Source organism: Haemaphysalis longicornis, unplaced genomic scaffold, assembly GCF_048455015.1.
Source record: "Haemaphysalis longicornis isolate Haplotype H1 unplaced genomic scaffold, Haemaphysalis longicornis Haplotype H1 scaffold_9, whole genome shotgun sequence".
NCBI classification, from domain to species: domain Eukaryota; kingdom Metazoa; phylum Arthropoda; class Arachnida; order Ixodida; family Ixodidae; genus Haemaphysalis; species Haemaphysalis longicornis.
The window spans coordinates 119,724,629-119,750,865 of record NW_027526460.1 but is presented as its reverse complement, the minus strand read 5'-3'; the positions used below and the strand labels follow the sequence as shown (position 1 = coordinate 119,750,865).

At 47.3% G+C, this 26,237-nt stretch overlaps 1 pseudogene; it reads left to right on the top strand.

Annotated features, from left to right (window-relative positions):
* Window positions 1-26,237, top strand: part of LOC144153392 (uncharacterized) — an 82,875-nt pseudogene that overhangs the window by 1,641 nt on the left and 54,997 nt on the right.

Sequence of the window (26,237 nt, the reverse complement as noted above, 5' to 3'; positions counted from 1 at the left end):
ACCACATCGTTCGCGTGCCGTCCGAGAAAGACACGTCCGCTCTATTGGAGCCCATCGACAGCAGCGGTGCCCAGAGTCAGCCAGCCACGGGTCAGGACCTTCAACCGGCCCCCGTTCACCCACCGCAGCAGCGGAGATACCCTCTTCGACAGAGGCAGCCGCCGGAGAGATACCAACCATAGTAATGTTGTCATTAAATTAAGTCCGGAGGGATGTTTTATTGCGCGCCTTTGGGCCACGTGACATGTCACTGCACTCTCTGCCACAGCACCCCTCTCTGTATATAAACGCAGCTCGCCTGAGAGCGAGGCTCTCTCTCTTTGGTTGCACCCATTTAGTCACAATGGAATAAACCATTCCCGTGCCTGCCACGTTGGTGTGCCGCCCTCGTCTGTCGTCCTGGCATGAACACAACAGGTGTGGTAATTTGAGCCAGTTTATGCAGTACCAGCAAAACCGGGAGCTTGACAAATTCACTTCAGTGTCCCTTTAAGCACACATAGCTCGTTCAGCAAGCTTGTAGGCTCAGCCTAATTTGCGTTTGCTTTTGCCGGCGTCCGCCAATTGCAGAGCAGACTGGTTTGATGTCATAGGTTCTGTTGCGGGAAATAGCGAGAGGGTCACATGGATATTCCCTTTTATCCTAATTATATAGCTTTTTTGAGCGACGTTTACGTTAAAACTGGTGTCAGCATGATTCTAACGAGGCCGTCTTTTGAATAAAACAAGCTTTTGTTTTGTCTTCTTGGCTCCTTTAAGCAGAAATTAAAGACATATCTGCTGCTACGAGCAGATCATACAGTGCCGCTCCGTTCTGGTGATAGCTATAGCTTTCGCGGTGCTTGCAGTCGAGAAAGAAAAAGCTAAAGTGTTTTTCAGAAGTGTATAAGAATTCTTATAAATACTTTATGCACGGTTAGGTGCCGTACAATACATTGGCGCTGCCCTAGGAATGACATAACGTACTTGTTTATTATCACAATCCTACCCTCGAATGGACAGTCTCAATAAATATCTATAAGCGTGACCATTTGCTTTGCTGCAAATGGCGCCAAGAAACGGCAACTTTCTGCCTTCCTACTACTCTTTTCTGTCCCTTTCGCATAGCTGAAGCATTTCTCCCTGAGCGCTCATCCAATGCAGAATGAGATCAAGGTGTCTGCGTTACAAAAAGTGGATTAATACAAGAGTTTCCGCCCCGCGTGGGTTCCCTGGAGTTTTCAATTATGATTAGAAGGTATTAAACGCTTTTTATAGATAGACAAGTGCGTGTGAGTAAGTGTGCTAATTATCAGTTTAACAGGGGTGATATTTTCAAAGCGAAACTTTTCATGCCCTACAATTGGCGCTCGGTGTCGGGCCAAACCGCACTGCAAGAAAGCCAACTAGCAAGATGGTTTGAAAAAACAATCATGATAAGCGAAGGCACTGATGCGCCTAAAAAAACACCTTTTGTGGTCGGAATCCAACCTGACTCCTTGACGTTATGAATCCTACGTCTATCCGACTGCACCATTCCAACACGGTCGAGGCAGTTTGAATTTTTTACTTTGACTTTGGCTGAGGCCGAATTAAATAAAGCGTCGCGTTCTAGGCATCTTTACCTTAAGGTAGAACCTGTGATCTTTGTAATCAAAAACAAAATAAATTAGAAGGTAGGGGCGTTGTAAATATGTGTTGGAGTGTCCTGCTGGACTGTCCCGTGGTTCAAATCAGCCACGCAACAAAGAGAACAATTAACCATAGATGTACGTGCAGCACGCAGTGCCTGGTGGGGTTTTGTGCTATGTGAACTTGAGGAAATAGGACGCTTTCCTTTGTGGTTGCGTTGTTTTGCTTCTCCTTTTTAGGGCTTCGTTAGCCCCAGAGGCGCGATTTACCTACAGGGAGTGGAAATAAGTTCAGTTTTTCTAGATATCTGGAAGTTCAGGATACTAAAAGTTACACCTTGGAGAAATCGCTCCTAAGGTTCTAGTGTGGCCCAAGTTTGTAGAATAAGCACTCATTGTGTTCACGGTGCCCCAGTTACTGTACCACAGTAATTGCGAGTGCTTAGAATAAAGGTCGGAGTTTATTTTCTTTTTATAATTTCAACTCAGATATGCTTGAATGTTATAGCCTTACACAATTGTATTAGTGACTTTCCGTCATCTGAAAACAAAACGATGTTGTAAGCTTTATTGTCCTTTAAGACAGTCTGACGAAGTAATGCCGACCGAACGAGCTAAAAAAACTCCCCGTACACATAATTTAAATACGAGAAATTTTAGTAATCCTGAACAGCCTACTCAGGTCCACTGCAGGGCGAATGCCTCTCCCAGTGACTTCCAACCATTCCTGTCCTGTGGCGCTCGAGTCCCCAGTTGGCCACCGAATTCACCTATTTCATCCCTCCATCGCGTTATTGGCCTTCCCGTTCCTCTTGGTACCCACTCGCTTGGTATCCACTTCGTTTCTTTGATTGTCTACCGTTTGTCGGCTCGTCTCACTAAAGGAAAGCAAATGTCGATTTCGTTTTCTTTACTTGAAAATAATATCATCTACTCGTGTTTTTTTACAATATCCAGGGAGCTGTCCCAACGTGTTACTTCTAACATTATTCGTTCCATGGCCCGTGGAGCCGATTTAAGTTTGCTTTCCAGTGGTTTATTAAGGTGCCAAGTTTTATCTGTGTATGTCACCACCAGCAGTATGCACTCGTTGTATATTTTTCGTTTTAGTTTCAGAGGTAGCTTTTGTTTTATTAATTGGTAGTGCTGTTCCGAGTCCTCCCCACCCGATGCCTATTCTGCGCCGGATTTCTCTCTCGTGGTTGGGTTTAGCACTGACTATCTGTCTAAGGTATTTATATTCTTTTCTTTTTCTTGATTTTCGTTTCCTAAGCTAAAGAGGGCCATTTCGGCATGCCTAGTTCTCATTACATTAGATATATTTGTATTTAATGTTCGCACCACGGCAATGCTTTTTGATTATACCTCCACAACTGCATTCTCATTTTGTGCAGGTGTTCTGCAGCCTCACTCACAAAAACTATGTCGTTTGTAAATGTCAAATGACTCAAGTATTCTCCGTTTATCCTTAATCCTGAGTAAATGTGGTTGTAAATTTGAGAACAATATTGTAGGGGATCGCCAGAGACACAGGGCAGCCGCATCGTGCTTATGAAGTGATTGTTTTTTCACCGTTTGAAACGTTTCGTACAACGATGCGTTTTCGAAGCCTTAGCTGTGTCTGCTCGCGTTACGCCCTTATCGAATGCTTTGGCTATGTAAATTAAAAAAATAAACTGTCTTGGTTAGTTAAACTGTGTGCCTTCTTACTCGTTTGGCTGCGTTTTCTCGTTTTTTAACTTCATCAACTTTATGCAGCCATACACCACCAACTTTCCCTACTATCGAGTTTAACCTTGCGTCGGTGAACTCGCTGTTTTACGGAATGCTTTCCACAGATGTGAGTTAGAAGTGTTTTTATGTAGACTTCTGATACCTGCACTGGCACCGTCATTTTTTATATCTGAGTCATTCAGCCATATATAATGTACCATTGGGAGACGATGTAGGGGCATTTTGAGAGAAATATCCACTGCGTTATTTCTGGGTGACCGACCAGCAGACGGACGCAGACAAACGTTATTTTGTGGTTAAGTACCGCACCGAAAGGTACCGCCTTTAAAAGTGCGGAGAAACCGTCGACAAGGGTTTCTACAGTCAAGAGCGAATGAATATAATTGCATTGCCTTTCGCATGCACCAGTTTATTTTTCAGCTCAATCCTCTCTAATAAAATGTAATGTGATCGACAACGCTGTCGACCAAACTAAAACATCGGAGGTGCGTAAAGAACGGGCCACATTCTGTCCCTCTCAAACAAGCAAGCTGGAGATCCATTGCCCCAGAACGATCAAACAAGCCTTTCGATTTAGTATTGAATAACAAATTCGTGCTCGTCCAAGGGATTGTGACGTAACTTAAAAAAAATGGCTTTTTTGGTACACAGCAGATTCCTAAATTGCGTGAAAACACAGCCGTGCGTATTGTTTTCGACAGGGAATATATACACCGCCCTGTTACAAATGCATGCACCGAGTTACACGAAAGTTATAAGAAATCCAGTTTTTTTCCAGCGGCACGGAGGAGCGCCGAGATCGGCAAAGACGAAAATGCGATGGGCATGTTTTTCGATATGTTGAGCGTCCCACCGTTTCGCTCGCATCTCGACACGATTTTACCGCGAAATTTCTGCAGGTGCAGGCCCATATCTAGAGTTAACCAAAATAGCCAAAAGAATTTCAGACCCAATGCAATGCATAAAGTTTGTTTACCGCCTGGAGTTTTTTGTTTTAGATGTATGAACTTCTTTCAGAAGTGGCTACTTAACTAACAAATTACTCTTCCACGCACGGTCTGAAAGCTGTTGCTTCTTTTGGCGAAATACATTGTCATAAGCGTTCACTTGCTCGCGGCGTTTCTTGTAGTGGGGCTGCGACAAAGCTAGCGCCAATTTTGCTAAAGCCTTTTCTGAATCTGATTTATTGGTTGTAGGGTTTAACTTGCCGGCACATCGCAGGTGATGAAGCGCGCCGTAGTGGAGGGTTGCGGATTAACTTTAACCATCTGCGAATCTCTAACGTGCGCCGAAATCTCATACACACCGGCGTTTCTGCTTTTCGCCTCCATCAGAAATGCGGCCGCCGCTGGTAGTCGAACCCGCGTCCTCGTGTTCAGCAGCACAGCGCCTTAGGAACTGAGCCACCGCGGCACCTTCGTCGAGATGAATGAGCATAGGCGGGCATTGTAGGCTGTGTGCAAGCTCGAGCCACGGCCCCCATCGAGCGGCCATGCTCGAGCAATGCGTTTTTGGCTTCCTTCTACGAAAGAGGACGCTGTTATTAACTGCTTGAGAGGCTCGGTTGTATCTGAAAGTTTTGAGAATGCGCCTACAGTCCGCTCCCACACTTACAAATCTCTGCATGAAATTCTTGTTCTTCTTCCTCGTAAAGATTGCTGGACCTAACATTGTTCCTTCGCCATTTGAGTTGCCTTCCACTTTGAATACGGGGCGCCAAAATTTTCACAGTTGTCTTTCGAAACTGAAGTTTGGATGTGTGAATACTAGCGGTAACATTCCTGTTGCTACTATAACCAATTCTTGTGTTGCGACGTGCTCGCCAAAGCTCCGGAAGACTCCGACAATGTGTTCAAGGTCGACTAGATTGCTCGGCTATTTTGGCCTTGCTAGGGCACAGCTTCTATGACTCGTTAGAAAGTTGCTGGTACCGTGCTCAAACCAAAAAATCGTGTAGCCTGTTCGGCGTTATAAACTTTGTCTTTCCATGGTCTCTTTCATTGACCTCGATTTGCCCGTGCCCGTTTTTTATGCCTACAAGAAATGCACTGGTCGAAGATGTTGTCGATTCGCGGTGGCGGGAACACGTGTTCTTTGTTTATTTGTGATTATATTACTTTTATTGGTGTCGTACGCATAGCACGTGTTTCGCAGATTAGCAAGCAGACAAGCGAGCAGACAAGCAGACTCCGGTCCCTCGACACGATAGCGTCGGAGTCAACTACACCCACTTCGCAGTACACAGTGGCCGTATGGTTATTACTCGTATAGAGAGTGACGTCTTCTCCAGCCTTCATAAAACAAAACGTTGTTCGCGGCTTCGTTTAGGAGTCATCACCGGACGAGTTTATGAAGTTTTGACAGACCCTTAAAGAAATATCGCACCTTTTTACTTAAAGAGTGCCTCAAAAACAATGCCGCCCAGGAACTTGAGGGGCCTTACGAGTGAACTAAGGTATTTGCGGCCTTACCTGAGGCATGAATGTGCTCGTTTCACCTTGCCTCGACGTACACTCTGGCTGTGGATCTGTGAAGACTCTCCCAATCACAAGCTTTTTTGCTCAGACGGTAATAATTTACGTAAACCCAGAATAGTCGCGCCATGTGCCCGTCAGGAACACGACATAAGATCTGCTCATGGCTGTACGGCAGACCATTTAGTTGTCGCGGTTGGGGCTGCACGGAGGTATTATATCTTCACATTACATTACATTTGTCTTTAGATTACATTGCCCATCGTCGTTACCTTATGTCCGGCCATATTGGTCGATTCAGGTGCGCCTTTGGGTGTGCTGTGATAGTAGTGTTTGGGTGTTGTGCCATAGCAACACCGGGGTGACGGCTGTGGGCCTGTGGAGGGGTTTTTGTTAAGATCATCTCTGCATGGTGGATGGGGTTGTAATATTTTGCCGCATTGAACTTTGAGAAGCCGCTATACCGACAATCAGAATTTTCCGTGTCTGAAATCGCTTACGTGCTGTTCGGCTGGCTATTATGGATGTCGGAAAACAGGTGCTAGAAGGAGGTGGGCAGGAAGGAAAAGAGAGTAGCGTGGGTTTTCGTGCGAAGCAAAAGTATTTCTGACTTGCGTAGCGGTACTCATAATGTGGAAATGTGGCCGGGATTTCTTAAACAGAAAAAACAGCCTTCTTATAGCGGCGAGCTGCTTTGAAGAAAAGGCCATGGTCCTCGAATAGATTTTACAGCTACTGGTCCTTGTTCTGTACTCTCAATGGTCTGACATTATTTCAATGTTGGTGTCCTTTACGTCACACATTCTACTAAGTTAGGTTCCACTGTATCTAGAGAAAACAATTGCAGCAGTAGAGGTTGTTTTAGTACGATGCGGAAGAGTTAACTGCTTGTGCAAGCTGAGTAGACAATGGTGTTGTATCATCAGGGTACGAGGCAGCTGGCTTAGCAGTCGATTGAACTTCCAGGTAATTTGTGGTTATTTTGTTGCTTACATCATTTCCGATTACTTTGTGTTACGGTAAGGTGGTACGCCTGAAAGACATTTGTTGGTTTAAACAGCGCTTTGTGGTAGTTTCGGTAATACAGACTTTGACGGGCAGTTTCATCGGCTTTTTGGTTCCCCTCAATGACACTTTGACAAAGAATCCACTATGCAGTTGTAGATTTAGAGGTAGAAAATACTGCAGGCTGCAATGCTGCGGGAGGAAGACCTTTCCCACCCCCACCTTGACTAAATTATCCAAGCTGCCTAGGAGTCCGCAAAACACTTAACTGGCGAGGTTCAGAGAGCAGTATTTACGAGCTGCTTCATTAAGGGAATAGAGCTCAACCACTGTGTAAGATGTTGGTGGCTGTATAAAAAGTGGAAACACATAAGGAGAAAATAGCACGTACAATCAGGATGAGGATCTGGTCAGGAATGACGATCCATCGTTAGATACGTACGTTCCAGCCGAATGAATTCATTCTACGTATACGGAGTTCTTTTTTTACGGAGGGAGTCAAATTCCTCTAAGCAGAATGTGAGAAACAAGCCAAACATTGTTACCGGGCCTCAAAGCTAGGATAGGATGTTTCACATGTTCGCTAGGGGAAGTTTACGGCAACAAGTAATTAAAAATTAACGCAATACAATATTACCTAATTATTCATTTTAAAAATATTCGCTACTAATATACTTTATAAATCTCTCCTGGCAGTCCGAGCAGTCAGGTGGGAGCTCACAAAAAAAAAGGCTGTGACATTGGTTATATGACGGAATACGAAAAGGACACTCCTACTGGGGAGATGGATTCATTCCTTTTTATACATGCCGCAACAGGTCTGGCTCATGTTGAACACAAAATAGGATCTGCATACATGTCCACGGGCGTGATCTAACCTATGTTCTTTCAATATTTCTTGAAGAGGAGGGTTACCGAGTTTTTTTTGTCACCGCAGTTTTATCAAACATAGGTTAGATAACTCCGGTGGACGTGTATGCAGATCCTATTTTCAACACAAAAAATGGATCTGAATACCCGTCCGCGGGCGTTATTTAACCCATGTTCTTTCAATATTTTTTGAAGAGAAGGTTTACGGAGTTCTTCTTGTCAGCGCAGTTTTATCGAACTGCGTAGATCTGGTTTGTAGATTTGACTGATTTAAAACACACTCGGCATATTTACTCTAGCACGATATGCAGGATTTCTGACTGCGTCACTGTTTTGGGGGCCGTTTTCAGGGTGGCGGCATTGAATTCGCAAGCCAGTAACGTTCCAAGGAAGGAATTCGTGGCGTTACTCGTGCCGGCTGGCTTAGAATGAACAACTGTACGCTTCAGTTGCTTTGGCAAATCTACAGCTATACCTTTTTGACGTTATTTGAATTAGAAATTCGGTTTTTCGTGAAGCCGATGCCTCGGGTGCACTCGAAAAGTCTTCTGTGCAAAAGCGCATTTAGAAGCGTTCAGACACTTGAACATCCCTTTGAAAGGCCAAAACAGATGCCTAATCTGCGATTTCGTGACACCGCCAGGGTATTTTTGCTTGTTTAACTAGCTCATGTTGTATATGGAGGCTTTACAATAGCAATCCACCCATATACCTGTTGCTTAACACAACCATCCAATAGCAATAAATTCACCAGCCTGAACCCTGAAAACTTTCCAATGCCTGAACGGTGTTAGAAATGCAGACCTGTCACCGTTTAACCTTGGACGACATAAGGAAAGGTTGGTATATTAAAATTCCTACAAGTCGTTTCTTGGTGCACAAGTAATAGAGGGGCGGCTAGTATCATATGATAACAACCAAGGTTTTTTCGGTGGGATGGCGCGAAGGCAATACTTACGGTCTCTTATGGAGAAATGGGAAGGCTGCAGGCTGCCGGGTAGCTCGACATGGTTTATTTTGTTATTTATTTACGAGATACCTACATCGCGACGAGGGCATTTGTGTATGGGGGGGGGGGGGGGATTTCAACATGTGCAAAACAGAGCACAAAAATACTGTCATACATTCATACATTCCTCCACGTTTTCAAAAAAACAAATTCGTATTGATTAAAAAACGAACACCACATTGGTCATAAACGGGAGAAAAATAGACTGTTCTGTCGTATGCTAATCAATTTCTCTGACAAGAAATGCTGTCACGCACTGCTCTTGCAAAAAAAATTAGCAATAACAGATGTATTGAATGAAGAAAGTGGCGAGAAGTCCTGAGAAAGACAGGAAAGAGTGCAAGGCGTGCACGGGTAAATTAATACGGCTTTTCGTTGCCATGGCCCCCCGCGCATCCTTTGTTTGCGATGCGGTAGCATCACATATTCTCAAACTCATCCAAAATCAGGACTAGGCTTTGCTACGCCATCCGCATTGTGGTTCACGCCACAAAATTTTAGGCTTCATTCATCAGAGCTCTGTCACACGTGCCGGCGATGGCAGTTCATGCAACGTCTCCGCCGCTCGCCAGGATGATCGGGTGTGTCTTCAGAATATATACACCGCTGCGTCATTAGAACGCGTGGCATTGTGGTGCACTTCCAGCGGAGATACGTGATACCACCGTAGTCCGTGGATGATTTAAGTACAATAAAGCGTGTGTATTGAGCCCCCAAAGTTATGTTCATCGGGAGTTAAATACCCTTGAAGGACCCAAACATTATTCCCCAGTATAGGGTATACACACCTTCAAAAGCTATTTCGAGAACCAAAAAGTACACTGTAAATTCATTATGAAATACTTGCGACGTCACATGTATGAGACTGTGTGTGCAAGGAAACACCTTGTAAAAGTCGGCACCAGAATCCCGGGCCGCTCGCCGCCGAGTCTCTACACAATGCCGCCGCGTCGTTGGATTGCCTCGAAAGCGCGTCATCCCTATTTCATATTTGCCGCGCTTTCGAGGCGCTTTTTCAAAGAAAGTCGGCACCAGAATCCCGGGACGCTCACTGCCGAGTCTGTACAGAAGGCAGCCGCGTCGTTGGATTGCCTCGAAAGCGCGTCATCCCTATTTCATATTTGCCGCGCTTTCGAGGCGCTTTTTAAAAGAAAGTCGGCACCAGAATCCCGGGACGCTCACTGCCGAGTCTGTACAGAAGGCAGCCGCGTCGGCGGATTGCCTCGAAAGCGCGTCATCCCTATTTCATATTTGCCCCACTTTTGAGGCGCTTTTTCAAAGAAAGTCGGCACCAGAATCCCGGGACGCTCACCGCCGAGTCTGTACAGAAGGAAGCCGCGTCGGCGGATTGCCTCGAAAGCGCGTCATCCCTATTTCATATTTGCCGCGCTTTCGAGGCGCTTTTTCAAAGAAAGTCGGCACCAGAATCCCGGGACGCTCACCGCCGAGTCTGTACCGAAGGAAGCCGCGTGGGCGGATTGCCTCGAAAGCGCGTCATCCCTATTTCATATTTGCCGCGCTTTCGAGGCGCTTTTTCAAAGAAAGTCGGCACCAGAATCCCGGGACGCTCACTGCCGAGTCTGTACAGAAGGCAGCCGCGTCGGCGGATTGCCTCGAAAGCGCGTCATCCCTATTTCATATTTGCCCCACTTTCGAGGCGCTTTTTCAAAGAAAGTCGGCACGAGAATCCCGGGACGCTCACCGCCGAGTCTGTACAGAAGGAAGCCGCGTCGGCGGATTGCCTCGAAAGCGCGTCATCCCTATTTCATATTTGCCGCGCTTTCGAGGCGCTTTTTCAAAGAAAGTCGGCACCAGAATCCCGGGACGCTCACCGCCGAGTCTGTACCGAAGGAAGCCGCGTGGGCGGATTGCCTCGAAAGCGCGTCATCCCTATTTCATATTTGCCGCGCTTTCGAGGCGCTTTTTCAAAGAAAGTCGGCACCAGAATCCCGGGACGCTCACTGCCGAGTCTGTACAGAAGGCAGCCGCGTCGGCGGATTGCCTCGAAAGCGCGTCATCCCTATTTCATATTTGCCCCACTTTCGAGGCGCTTTTTCAAAGAAAGTCGGCACGAGAATCCCGGGACGCTCACCGCCGAGTCTGTACAGAAGGAAGCCGCGTCGGCGGATTGCCTCGAAAGCGCGTCATCCCTATTTCATATTTGCCGCGCTTTCGAGGCGCTTTTTCAAAGAAAGTCGGCACCAGAATCCCGGGACGCTCACCGCCGAGTCTGTACAGAAGGCAGCCGCGTCGGCGGAAGCCTCGAAAGCGCGTCATCCCTATTTCATATTTGCCCCACTTTCGAGGCGCTTTTTCAAAGAAAGTCGGCACCAGAATCTCGGGACGCTCACCGCCGAGTCTGTACAGAAGGAAGCCGCGTCGGCGGATTGCCTCGAAAGCGCGTCATCCCTATTTCATATTTGCCCCACTTTCGAGGCGCTTTTTCAAAGAAAGTCAGCACCAGAATCTCGGGACGCTCACCGCCGAGTCTGTACAGAAGGAAGCCGCGTCGGCGGATTGCCTCGAAAGCGCGTCATCCCTATTTCATATTTGCCCCACTTTCGAGGCGCTTTTTCAAAGAAAGTCGGCACCAGAATCCCGGGACGCTCACCGCCGAGTCTGTACAGAAGGAAGCCGCGTCGGCGGAAGCCTCGAAAGCGCGTCATCCCTATTTCATATTTGCCCCACTTTCGAGGCGCTTTTTCAAAGAAAGTCGGCACCAGAATCTCGGGACGCTCACCGCCGAGTCTGTACAGAAGGAAGCCGCGTCGGCGGATTGCCTCGAAAGCGCGTCATCCCTATTTCATATTTGCCCCACTTTCGAGGCGCTTTTTCAAAGAAAGTCAGCACCAGAATCTCGGGACGCTCACCGCCGAGTCTGTACAGAAGGAAGCCGCGTCGGCGGATTGCCTCGAAAGCGCGTCATCCCTATTTCATATTTGCCCCACTTTCGAGGCGCTTTTTCAAAGAAAGTCGGCACCAGAATCCCGGGACGCTCACCGCCGAGTCTGTACAGAAGGAAGCCGCGTCGGCGGATTGCCTCAAAAGCGCGTCATCCCTATTTTATATTTGCCGCGCTTTCGAGGCGCTTTTTCAAAGAAAGTCGGCACCAGAATCCCGGGACGCTCACCGCCGAGTCTGTACAGAAGGCAGCCGCGTCGGCGGATTGCCTCGCAAGCGCGTCATCCCTATTTCATATTGGCCCCGCTTTCGAGGCGCTTTTTCAAAGAAAGTCGGCACCAGAATCGCGGGACGCTCACCGCCGAGTCTGTACAGAAGGCAGCCGCGTCGGCGGATTGCCTCGAAAGCGCGTCATCCCTATTTCATATTTGCCGCGCTTTCGAGGCGCTTTTTCAAAGAAAGTGCTACGAGTTGGGCCGCGCCTCCGCCAGATGGCGCCACGGGTCCCGCGACCGAGAAAAGACGCAGTGAAACATCCCCCTCGCGAGGGGCACGATCAAATGCAGAGCATTTCCGGGGGCGCGCGACGTTAAGTAGTTTGCGTTACGTTAATGTTGTTGCACTGGTGGCAACTGCTGACGAGAGAACGCTCGTCAGCAGTGATTTGAATGAGTCAACAATATAAGGCGCTTTGATAGCGTCACATTCGGTGTCGGCTTTGTGGCGCATTGGGTAGAGCACCATGTACATTGCGTTCCGCTAGCAGGGTCGAGGGATTGAAACCGGGCGCTGGATAGTATTTTTTTATATATAGTAGGGAGGGGTGCGGTGCAGACTACGGACGTCAACGCGGGTGACATCTTGAGTTACTGAAATGCTCTGCATTTAAAATTAGGAAATACTCTAACACTTTTCGGGAATTATCACGACGCTGTGTTATGCAGTTTCACTCGAGGAGATACTGTTTTGTGTCGATACCGATGCTGTTGTATTGAATACCGTAGAGAAATTGTTATCTTAACTTTTTACGTCGGTACTGTTGTGGTTCCCTGCTCATGGTAGCTTTAATCTACGAGATGCTAGCAAAAAGATTCTAATTGTTTGTAAAAAAAATGCGCTACCTGGTTTTGCAGCTTTTCTAATCCCCGTATCAGATACCCTTGGTATGAGTCTACACTACAAGCGCATAATAAGTAATAGATCGGGTATGCTCAAAATGCAGTGTTTGTTTCACTTTTATAGATGCATCATTAAAATTTCTGCGGATAAACTGTAACATTCTACTGACGGTTGTATTATGTACTTTGCATATTTAATCCACTTAAGTGACTGAGGTAAGTATGCGACTAGGTATTTGTATTGCATGAAGCTACTGATTATTGTGCTTTTTTATTTTATAACTTGCTTGGGTTCTAGCTTATTTTCGTGTAAACCATAGGTATTATATTTTTCGATATTTAGGCTCATGCCCCTCCGTCAAACCGCGAAGCTACAGTTTCCAGGTATTTTTGTAGTGCGTATGAGTCGCTTAGTGAATTTTTTAATTGCGAAAGTTTGCTCTGCAGCATAAAACGGTGGAGGTGAGTGTGTTTAAATGTACGTGAACAGGAAGTTTTCACTGAGAAAGCCTAAAAGGCTCCGGTGATACGGCCCCAAGAGCCAGCGTCTGTAGTCGGGAGGCCGGCCTGGGTTGAGTCCCACACTATGTAGTACTTGCTGTCGGGAGCGTTGGAGGCCACGGCAAGTCCACAGAAGATGGTGAATGTCTGCGGTCGATGCCGACGTGGTGCAAAATGGACATGTCCGGCCAAACGGAGCCCGTCGATCCGGGGGCCAGGTGTGGGTGACCGCTGGTGTAAGAGCAGCCCCGACGCGAATCCTTCATAGCGCCACCTCCTCACGGCGGGTGAGCCCACCAGGGAGGTTTGATCCACACGGTGGAATAAGTGCGCGTGTGGAGCGCCGAAGGTATTCTTTGTCGGTGGCCAATTTTGACATTGCGTCAACTGGAAATAAGGGCAGTGGATGCGTCGTTGGAGGTATACGAGTCGCCGCATCCGCCTGTTGCTGTCCAGGGGTCGATGTCCTCTGGGCCCAAGTAACCTTCACTCTGAAACTTAGGGCCGCAGCCTTCGCGTGGATGGTTTGGGACATGGGCACTTGATGAAGTACTTTCCGGAGGTCTCGGACTGTTTGCATTGAATCTGTAAAGATGTTGACAGGCTGCGATTGGTCTGGCCTCAGCAGCTCTATAGTCGTCAATGCGTCGAAAATCGCTTTGAGCTCAGCAAGTGTTGACGGGGGCCTCTGAGGGGCGTAGTAATGGCAGGTTTGACAAAACGGCATGGCTGGGTTTACGATGGCTGTGGTAATAAGGCTTCCTGAAATACTGGCGTCGACGTAAAACGTATCTTGGTCAGCACTGAATGATAGTTGCGGCGCAACACGGCTTGACCGACCCAGGGGCTTGCAGTCAGTAATTAATATTCGGGTCCAACGAGGGGGTTCTGGAGAGGGGTCTGGCGGCGTGTTAGTTTGGAGGCCCATATACCACCTTAAAGCAGCCACAGATGTGTACACCTGCGCTTTCAGAGATCGTGCCTGTCGCCGCTGGTGAACCAACTCATCTAATCGTGTTAAGGCCAGCTTCTTCCTGTAGTGTGGAGATGCGCGTTAAGCGAGGAAGGCAGGTAATAGTCCTCATGGCTTCTCTATTCATGGCCTCTAGACGATCCCATTCCGCCCTTGCAATCTACTGAAACTGAGCCTGGTACGTGATACGTGGCTGCAGGATTGCACGTACGAGAAGCCGAGCCATCTCTGTGCGAGCTCCTCCCGATTTCATGGAAATCCGGCGAATTAGATGTAGCAGTTGAAGGGCGCGCCGGCGAGCTTCCCGGAGCCATGGCGTAGCCGAACCGGAGGCTGCAACGTCCAGACCAAGGATGCGGTGACAAGTAACTTTCGTCACTGGCTCGCCATCAAGATTTAGTAAAATGGGTCGGTTTTGCCGTTTTTGTCGAGCCCTTCGATTGGCGACGATAAGTAACATGGTCTTATCTCGGGATAGCATGAGTCTCAAGCGTTTGCACCACGTGTCAACCGTATTTAAAGTACTCTGAAGAGCGTGTTCTGGAGCCGCAATGTCTGGAAGTGTCGACCAGAGCGTGATATCATTCGCATAGATGAGGCATTTTAGATCTTTCAATGCCCCTACTGTCCAAGCGAGAGGGAGAAGGGCAAGGTTGAACAGTATGGGTGCCAGGACCTAGCCTTGTGGTATCCCGCGGCATGTTGTAAAGAAGCCAACCGCCTGTCCTGAGACTTTAATTGAAAATGTGCAGTGTGTTAAAAACGACTCTATAAAGAACACCACAGGCGCCGGGCACCCAAGCCATCGCAGTATCTGTAGGATTGCTTGGTGGCTCACATTGTCGTACGCTTTCTTCACATCTAGGGCAAGAATAGAACGAATACGACAAGTGCGTCCTCCTATGAGTACGGAAGTAGAGAACGCTTCAAGGCCGTCCTCTGCGCCGATGTGGGGCCGAAAGCCGATCTGAGAGAGATGGTACCAACCCATGCCCTCAAGCCACCATGTGAGCCTTGATGCTAGCATACGCTGAGCCAGCTTGCATAAGGTATACGTCAGAGCAATCGGCCGTAGATTACTGAGCCTATCCGCTGGTTTTCCTGCTTTCGGAACGCCTATGATTTCTGCGGGCTTCGAGAAGTGGGTACGCATCCAGAGGCCCAAGCTTCGTTTATAGTGGTCAGTATGACCTGAAGATACTTCTCTGTGCAGTTCTTATACACTTCGTACTGTATGCCATCGGGGCCCGGTGCCTTATGTGTTCCGGCTGAGTCGATAGCTGCCAACAATTCCGCCATGGTGAAGGGGGAAACAAGACCAGCTGCCTCTTCCATGGTAAGGGGTCGGCCTGCCTCAGGAGGAAGGGGTGAAGGTCCCCCAAAGGACGTAGGAGGCGTGTCATAATTGGGGAAAAAAGCCTTCATTGCCTCCTCCGCAAATTCTTGCAAGGATAGACCCGATGCAAGGTAAGCATTGTCCAAGGGGTTCTGCGGCTTGCGGCCTCGTCCCATTGCCTGAAACGTGCGCCATATCGAGGCTGTGTTTGTTGAGGGACCGAGTGAAGCACACCAATCCATCCAGCGAGCCCTGGAAAGGCGTCGTTCATGTCTTCGCGCTTGGGCTGCCAGGTGATTAAGGTGGATCTTGGCACTCTCAGATGACGGTTGGCGGGCCGCAGTCAGTTCCGCGCGACGGCGGGCGGCCCACAATCCGAGCAGATGAAGGTCAGGCGTAGGTCGGGCTTCATCTACCCAAGAGATGTGCGTTGATGCGTGCAGTGCGCTTTGTAAGATAGAAATCGGGTCATCAGTCTCTTGTTCGAGGGGGGAGAGCTGTGATCTGAACTCATCCCAATGGATGACCCGGCAGCATCGACGAATTCGTCGCACCGGTCCTGCAGCAAGCCTAATATAAATTGGATGGTGATCACTCGCCCAGCAGTCGAGCTCCAAGTGCCATGAGGGCGCACCGTGCCCAAGCCACCAAGTAAGGTCCGGATAGTAAGACGGTGCGCGAGGGTGTGTTTGCGACGTGTCGGGCTGAGAACATCATTTAGGAGTTGAAAGTTCACCCCCCTAAGTGTGTCTTCAACCAGCTGACCCCTAGAGCTGTTCCTCGGGTAGCCCCAGGATTCATGCGGGGCATTAAAGTCTCCACACACCAGAATCGGGACTCCTGGGAAGTTGTGGCGGAGATGTGAAAGCCAGCCTAACCGAATTCGACTGGCATTATCACTGCTCGGTCGAGCGTAATAAGATACGAGCATCACCTCTGAGTGGGATAGGCACAGCTACTACCTCTTGCCAAGCGGTGCACCACGCGGGAAGAGGGACCTGGGCTTGTGGCAAGTGGGAACGTACGTATACAATTGCTTTGCCAGGGGGGATGTCCGGATGCACACCCCGGCGGTCCCGAATGCTTGGCGACGTATGTACATTGAACTCCCATAATTGCAGAGCGCAGTTTGTTTCTTGTAGCAGGAGGGCCCATGCAGATAATTGGCCAATGCGCATGCGGTATTTCAGTTCACCGAGCTTACCCGTTAAGCCCCTACAGTCCCACTGTAGAACACAAGACAGGTGTGTAGGCCCTGCGGTGCTAGTCATAGCCAGAGATGAGCCGCGAGCACCGAAGCCAAATGCTGTAGCTGCTTCGACACGAACATCAGGAGCTGCTGTGGTGTCATCGGCGTCTCCCTTGTGTGCACCGGGAAAGACGGTGGTGTGGCAGGTGAAGTCGTGAAATACGAATGTGGGGCAGGTGGAGTTGGTAAGCGCTGCTGGTTGTGTCGCTGAGACAGTATGGCACGTCTTCTCCGGATGCGCTGAATTTCGGCCTCCAGTGTTGCCAGGCGTTGATCTAACGCGTCCATTGTTTCAGCCTATTCGGTCAGAGTCGCGTCCATACGGGTGCGTGAAGGGCGACTCTTAGTACGAGTGACTTCACTGTAAATCGGTTTGAACTGTGGGTCAGGTTCCTCAATTTCATACGATTGTTCTTCTGTAATGTCGGTCGACAGCACTGCGTGACGATTTGATACTTCAAGTGCGGTGACGTTCTGTTGGTGACGTGAAGTAGCGAGTTGTAGGGTCTGGCGTTGTCGCATCTGCTCTGTAGCCTTCCGCTTGGTGGGGCACAGTGGAGAGGTAATCGGTTGATCGGTGGTCTTGCAAAGGCCACAAGTGAACTGCGATGTCGTCGTCTCCGCCACTTCTGCAGCAGTGTATGGGCATGAAGCCTTCATATGTCCGGGGCGGAGGCATTTGTAACAGTACACTGCAGATGGACGGTACTGGCTAACGTAAAGGACGCATCCATAGTAGTACCTGCGAGGCGGTGAATCGGAGGGTCCACTTAGTGTTACAAGACAAGAGCGCCCTTTCCAAAGGTAACGGGCAGCAACCACGCGGTGCGTAGAGCACTTCAAGTCTTGTAAAAGGGTGGCCGGGTCTTCTCCAGCATTCTCGCCAGAAACAACGTACCGCCGGAGGTCTGTTCCTGAAGACAGGTAGGCCTGCACCGGTACAGTCAGATCTTTAGAGACCTCAATTGTTTGCAGAGGTTGTAGAAGGCTTACATCTTCCATACTGTGCACCCAGACGGAAATGGTGTTCGTGGGGCGGTGTAGGGCAAAGCCCTTGAATTCACTTACATGAAGGTATGCGTCCAAGGTACGCTGAATGATGCGATTAGGGAGCCTGGACATGTCGAAGTTGCACTTGGGCTTGATTATCATCTTGTATGATTACTGGGATGACATGGACTCTGGCGGACGAGGATTGGTACGAGGTCGTTTCCCTCCCGGTGAGACGGCGATGTTTTTGCCATCCTGAGATGGAGGGTCTGGTAGCCTTTTGGAAGCGGTTGATGTCCCAGGCTCTGACGGTGACCGTGGTGTCTGTACTGTTACTTCCATCGGGCAATGATCAGGAGGCGGCACAGTCATCACCTGGGGCGCAGAGGTTAGCCGCTGTTCGGAGGACTGCGCCATAGTGTCCATCTGATCACTTCCAAGTAGTGGGGAGGTGACTTGTGCAGGCACTGAAGTTGACATAGCAATTGTCGGCAGCGACGTAGCTGCTGTTGATGCTGCGCCGGCTTCCATCTTCGCCCGATGTTGGGCACGGAGGCGGTCGCGGCGGCCGAAGCCTAACCGCCGTGCGCTTGGCAAGATGCTCACCGGAGAGGCCAGGGGGCGCCGCAGCGCCCTCCGAACGTGAAGCTTAGGTGCCAGATGGTCTCTTGTAAATCTCGAAGCAATGAGAGTTCGTTAAAACTCGTGAAGAACGAGAAAATCACCAGAGTGGGGTAGGGCCCGCCTATTCCGATTCGTCTTCTTCGTCTTCTTCCGCTTCGTCAAATTAGTCGCTGACGAATGTGTTGTTTTTATTTATAGGCAGACAAATTGACTATGAATTTTAAATGCTTAGTGAATTTGTCTGCCTATACATAAAAACAACACATTCGTCAGCGACGAATTTGATTTCGCACGTAATGTTCTCTTGAAAACCGGCGGGGAAAGACCTTGACTAAGAGGAGAAATACACTGGACGACGCGCTACTAGCAACTGTGTATTTCTCTTCTTAGTCAACGCCTTTCCGCGCCAATTTTCAAAATGAATCAACACCAACTCGCCCAACTTGCCATCCTGTTAAACTTAATCTTCTCTGTTATATCAATATTATAAATTATGAATAATAAAGGCTCCAGTACGCTACCTTGGGGTACGCCAGAACTCACCACAGCAGAGCTAGATTTATGACTATTCCGAACCAACATTGCTCGCGGCCATCCATGTAGTTACGTATCATAATATGAATTTTACGGTTAATGCTCCGGGATGCAAGCTTATTGCCCAGAAGTCTATGAGGGACAGTAGCAAAAGCCTTCCTGTGTGGTATGTAATGCTGTAATTCCACTTATTGAGTATTACTTAATAATCCACTGCAAAGCCATGCTGAGAAGGTTTAAGGCAGTTGATGGAGTTCACGTATTGAAATATTTCACTATATACAATATGTTCTAAGAGTTTACAACGAATTGAAGTCACAAAAATCGGCTTTGAGACTAGGTTACATCACTAATACACAGACCGTATACGAGCTGTTGCCCATGTTTGTGAAAAAAGACATTGGAAAAAAGTATTCAACGTGTCCGCTATTTCAGCAGTAGTTCGCACAGTGCTACCACCCTCTCATAAATACAGTATAGAAATGTCATCTGTCCTGGTTTTCTTTACGTATTTCCAAAATTGTTTCGGGTTTCTTTTAAGGTAAATATTCAACCGTCCGAAAAAGTGTCTTTTCGCATTTCTATTGCAACCTTAACCTTATTGTTAGCGTCTTCTAAAACCTGTGAATTATATTCAGAACAATTTCTGCAGAAACCTTTATGGGCGCCTGGCTATCGCTATTATTTTGCGAATTTCCGCGTTCAACCAAGGTTTTCTTTGTTTTTTGTCATTAGCTACTTCAATGATATAAACGTTTTCGTTAGATGCTTTACTTTAAGGCGAAAGATACACCCAAGATTTTCCAACCTTATGAAATCGACAGCCAAATAAATTTGTAAGTACGATTCTAATTCTGCATAGATAGCTTTATGGTGTGCTTTGTGAAACATGAAAACTTAACTTGGCGAAGATGTTGGATTTCACTCAAAGCACTAAGTAAAGGACAATTGTGCTACAGCCGCTTTGTGGTCGCTTATGCCAGGAATAACAAATAGTTTAGATACAATATTTGTGCGGTCACATAACATCAACTCCAAGCTAGCGTTCTGCCTGTAGGTTCTAACACGTTCTGGTTGAAGCCAAACGTAGAAACACTTCTATAAAGAGCTGAGAAGTATTACTTGTCGAATTTCCTGCGTTAGAATCTAATTCGCGAAAATTAAAATCGGCCCTCAAAATTGATCCGTCAGGTATTCCTGACAGCACGCCAGCAAGTTTGCCACTTGGTTCTTTACTACTCTTTAGCGGGCGGTAAAATGTACCGATTACTCACGTTTTTCCTTTAGGAAAGAAAGTTTGACATCATGCGGATTCTGCATCGTCGTTAAAAAATAGTTGGCCGTTTAGTCTACTTGATATTAAGAAAACTCATCCGCCGCTCTCCTCCTCCCTTCCCCCCCCCCCCCCCCCCGCCTACTCAATGCTTGCGTTTGCGGTAAACACGTTGCCCGAAAGGTAAACCTCGGCACTTGGCACGTCTTTTCGTCCAATCATGACTCCGTGCCCATAGTAATTTACGCTTCAACAGTAGCAATCAAAGACACAAATTCATCTACTTCAAGTGGTTTCGCTTTCTGTAGGCGGTGCTACGTACTTCGTCGTGGACGTGCGGCACGCGAGATACGGATATCTGCATGCAGCCTGATCTTCAATCCACGTGACAGGACTTGCTTAAGTGAAAGGACGGTAATGTTTAATAACAATGAAGTTGACACCTTTTTCTACAGAAGTAGTGCGGCTGTTTGAATTAGAATTAAAAGCTTCCGCAATGACAGAAGTTCGCTATTACGCCCTCCTCGTCCCGCCCAAAGTCCTTGGCCCTGCTGTGCGAAGGGCCCAGCCAAGGTGGATTTTATAGCCAGGAAAGTGGAAGTTGGCGTGCAGGCATAATTGAGCGACTGTTCGCTAGCGGATACTGGAGAGATGATTTTGTCTCACGCTCATCTCTTATATAAGAGTCCATGCCATTTCTTGAAAAAAAAATCTTCCTGCTTTGAAAAAGCATGTTATCCTTGAATGTATCAGTTTTTTATTACATTTCAAATTCAACTGACCAAAGAGATAGGCAGCAAAGTTATGTAACTTGGCGCTTTGGGAAGTTTTCAAAGCGCAAATATTTTTAGAAGCTTTTACTCTGGTGGCATTTTATCCCGCTGCCACGTCCATTTGAAAAATCGTATAGGCTCCGGACAGCGCCCAGAGGGCGACACGGAGCCCTCGACACCAAGCGCCCCCTTCGGCAGTATGCGCAACACTGGGTCGGTTCCCGCAAGCCGGTACGCTGCTGTCTCGGGGGCGCTCTTCTTTTTGCAGCGCGGATTAAGCATATTAGTCACCCCTTTAGCGCTTAAAACAAAATAAGAGATTGTAAAGTAATTCTGCCATGTAGTGCATGTGAATGGAGGATTTATTCGGTTGAACTCGCGTATGAGAAGGCATGTAAAGGCCGCATAGGCGTGATTCTCAGAAGAGAAACGCTTGTACAGCCTGCCTGCGGGGCAAACCTTTCTCAAGATCAGCATGTTTCGCTTCAAAAGAAAACGTAATTTATATTGTTGACTCCACAAAAGAGGAGGCTTTGTCTGCAAATATATCAGACGTTGCGCGATGTTTCCGCGCGGTGTATTCCATCCATGTCAGCGCACGTGCATGCGACTGCAGAACTACTAACTGGACCACACGGGAGTTACATATAGGTCTTTGATCCGAATGTGATGCTCCATACATATAACAGTATGAAATTCACGTTTGTTGGGGTATAGCGAAAGTGCGAACGTTAATAAGTGCCCGCTTCGCCGAGAAACTTTTGGGCTTCCAGCTGTAGCCCAGTACGTTAGTTGCATTTAAGTAAACACGCCCCTCAAAAAGAAACTCATCACGAGAAGGCTATCACAAGAAATTCCTTTGGGCAGAGATGGTATGGGAAGGGGTAGGCAGAAAATCTAATAGGCGTATCGGAATAAATTACAAAATATTCATATACGGGTTTTTTTTTCTCTCCACGCCAACGGGTTTGGCAGGAGACCTCCGTTAGGAAGGAATAGTAGCGCTTTTATTACCGTGAACACTTTTGCAACAAAAGTCACGGGAGAAAAAATTTAGTTCCCTGAGTACACCCCTCACTGGTCCGGAGTGACCGCAATCACAACGGATGAGATAAATAAAGTTTGTCCTCCTCCTGCTCCTCCCCGAACGCGAACATTTTTTTCCTGTGTACATATTGTTCCAACTTTGATTGCGGCACGTCTTAGCTGTATTTTTCTTTGCTTTTCAGTGGCTTAGACAACAATTTCATTGTTTCTTTTGCAAGAAGAGGCGGTGATTTTATGCTATCCAAATGCTCGCGAAACATTTGGGAACATTAACGCCTAGAAGTGTCCGCGCCCCATATGTGGTTATATGTATTCAATTCGGCGGTATAAGCATGTGGAATATATGAAGCAGAGTAGAACCGCTGGGTGATAAAGCTACAATGCTATAACTGTGCTTGGGGGCCCTCTTTGTTACCAAATTCAGAGCGCAATTATGTGTATTGACCGCCTATAACCAGCCTACTAACAAGCTGATCGTACACCACGGCAGCATGTAATCCGCTCGCTTAATGTGGGACTTTCAAGATTCAGTAACCACGCTCGGTATCTGCGAAAAAAAAACAGAGAAGAAGAATCCGCGGGAGAATGCAAAGCCTCGAACACATGCTTCCCAGTTGTGCTAGCCTACGGCTCGAAAGCGAGGCGACAGCATTTTATCAGTGCCCCGTTTTATTTGGAGGCTTCCCCCGACTGCATAACACTTCGCATGACTTTGTTGCACTATGTAGTACATATACGCGCAAATAACGCTATAACAAACATTTTTTGCTAAGTTGCGTTCACTGGAGCTGAAGGCGGTGGGCGCGGTGGGACCTACCCAGAGTTGGCGCGTGTATGTCGCGGCTGGCGCTGCGCTCGCGCGGCAAACTTCGCTGTCCGGAGCCTATAGTTGAGGTTAATCTTCATAGCGTGCTGGGTTCACTTGCCGCAACTTCTGCTTCCGCAATTGTACCCATGACATTGGCGTGGCTGCGCACTCCAGACGACACTGATGGTATGGCAAAGGGAATGCTTTTAAAGCTCTCGCCCTCGCGTTGCACAGAGTAGGTATTTTTTCATCTTATTCAGGTAGTCGACCACACGACGTCACGGGACGTTTCTAAGAAAGTCCCAATGACAAATTCTATCTTTGTTACTTTGACTTTTGATGTGGGTCTGCGGTCGTCACTCAGCGATGACCATCGGTACTTCGCCTCAACTCGGGCTTTGGGGTGTTGCAGCGAAGGTTATCACGCTGGCAATAAATAGTACAAGGTCAATGAAGGGACCTTAGTTGGACCAAACAGCAGAAGGGTTGGTATAAAACGGGACGAAGGCTTGTCATCGTGCTAACGGTATATCCGGAAATAACAAGCCATCATTGCATTTGGGTGTACTGAGAATGCGTCAATTACTTTCCCACCATAACTTACGAAGTATGAAGAACCACTTGATGAAAAGTTACTAAAACCATGGTGAGATGATTCCACGCGCCATGCCCAGCGTTAATCGCATAGAGGTGGGCGGTTTTTTGTTCAGGTGCATTAGTTACGGTGGTACAAATGTGAGCGCATATAGAAGCGCAAGATCCCTTTTCCTTTGCAGAATGAAAAAGAAATTCTGCCACCATAGCTTGAGGTGAAGTGAACAAGACTTAACGCCAAAACCTTGCTTTATTTATGAATCTTAAGAGACCTTTTTTCTTTCATACCGCGGTCAGCAGGCGTATCAACCGTGTATTGCGCCCAGTTAAAGCGCGACTCCTTCGCTGGTGTGTGCATTTGAGTTTTGCGCGAAAACCTCCTCCTCCTTCTCTCGCACAACCCCATGGTCGAGTTTAAAATTCCCCTTTTAAACACAGTAGAGGTAGTTAGCGAGGGTTCATGGTTCTCGAATCAAAATAGAGCTCGTTCGTTTCCAAACCTCTCCTTGACATCTTCTTTACGCCAACCGTGAAATAAGCGTGTCACATGTCCGCTATACGGCGGTGAGTTAATCATGCCTAAATGTATAACCTTGATGTTCGCTGTTGTTTTCGTACGTTTTCTGATCATGAAGCCCGACTCGAAAGCAAGACATTGAGTTCACTCGTTGGTTCTGTCGGACACCATCAAACAAGCAAGGCATATGATGGTGCAGAATGCCTTACACCAGTGGGTTAAGAAACAAAGTAGCTGGAAAATATGTGAAGTCTCGAGAACAGCCCAGTGTTAATCACCAACCAGAGGTTAAAACATCCGCACAGGAGGAGGTGTTTTGAGCATAAGGTAAACACAATTTAAAAATGCATGATCCACTTCAATATTTTAATGTTGTGGGAGAGTTTCGCGCGTTCAAAAAAGTGGAACAACCACCACTTCATGAAACCGAACTTGCTGGTTTGGAGGCAGTTTTAAATTTACGAGACACTTCTGAAGAATTTCAAAAGCTGTTGCAAACTCGACAGCAGGTTAACAATACAGTAGCCAAGTCCAAAAAAGAATAGCTTACCTTGCGCATTAGAGTCAAATGCCATATAGGGTACTGGAATCAATAAAACAAAGAAGAGTGTGAATTCAAAGCTAATACAGTGACACGAAATGAAATTGTCAATCTTAGACAACCCCCTGGTAGCAGTGTAGAACACACTCTTCTTTTACTATGCACCAAGAAGCAACTTGGTACGTATTGCTAAGTATCCATTTTGTTTCACAGGCGACAATTGTTTGCCTACAAAACAAAGAAGTCACAGTTATTCATTCTTGTGTATAATGTAGACTCTGTAGAAGGGCAGTTTCCGCAGTTTAGACGGAGGATCAGTCGATATATGGAATTTTTCTTAAATCTTCTATCGCATTTTTCTGTAGAATCGGAGCATCCAGTACTTCTGAGTATTTTCAAAAAGCACAATAAGGTTGTTGTAATTTTGGGAGCCTGGGCATCCAATTCCGAAAGATATGCTCCCAGGTACTTGTTTGGATGGTGTCGCAGAAGCAGTTTACTCTCTTCGCAAGTCTTATTTAGCAAGCAGCTAAAATTATTCAACACTACAGCGGGTTGGTCGTAATGTAGGTTTCGCTTGAATAGACATTAAACTACTCAAGGAAATGTAGGGAGGTAGTTTTTTGGCCAGCAATATGTGATACTTCCAACATAAGCTTTAAGGTAGAGCTTTGCACACGTAGAAAACAAAGACGCAGGGTTCAACCACCAAAAGTTTATAGCTGCTTAGAATGCGTTTCTACACGTGGCAGGTACATAGCGGAGGCTTTATAGGGCACTCATGGCAACAAGTTTGGTCTCAGTGCGAAAATATACAAAGAAACATGTCGTCGTTGCAACACATTGTTAAGAATGATTACCTTGCTGAGCCTATTAAAGGTCATCGCGAGCCCTTTAATAAAAAATACCACTAAGATGACCATTCTAATTAGATTTTCTCGAGTTTGGCTTTCTTGAAGGTATTACCACGGTTGGTGTGCATTGACGCCAGATAGCGGAGCGTCGTCACCTTTTACGTCGTCATGTTGGTTATTAGATGTGTGCCTCACGTTGTGCAGCCAAAAGTATGGTTTGGTGTCGTGACATTGCAACACCTGGGTGACGGGTTGTGGGCATGCCAAGGTGCTTTTGGTTGGGTGCGTCTCTTCATCGTCACTGACGTTGTGTTGTTTTCCCGAAGTTAAGCTTCAGAAACCTCTTCACCGTAACGCAGACTTTTGCCTTCGTTTGCTTGCTGGTAGGATGGGTATTGAAGATGTAAAGAAAAAGGCGCTGGAAGCATGTTGGCACGATGGATAAAACAGGCTTCGTATTCACTTGGCGTTATGAACTGAGTTTGAACTTGCGTCACAGGATTCACAGATTTTATATGTGGCCACTGTAACCACGATGGGAAAAGAAACTTGTCAGAGCATGGCGCTCCTTCGAGCGCAGTTTCGTGGTACCAAAATATTCTTTACAGTTACTGGCCTTTGTCAACACACTGAACTTCCTGACCAAATCGGGATCTTAGTGTCATGTAGGCCACGCATTGTAATACCATATTTTGAGCGTCCTCGGTGAAACAATTGACGTAGTATGGGTTTGTCGTTAGTCCAATGCGAAAGGTGTAATTGTCTTTGGTAGGCTTAATGAGTCGTAGGCTATGGTATGATGATTTAAGTCTACGAGACAGCAGTCCTAGAAGCCGTGATATAAACGTCCGCTAGATCGCGTGCAAATTCCGTTTATTTTGTTGCTTACAGCGTAGTTGGTT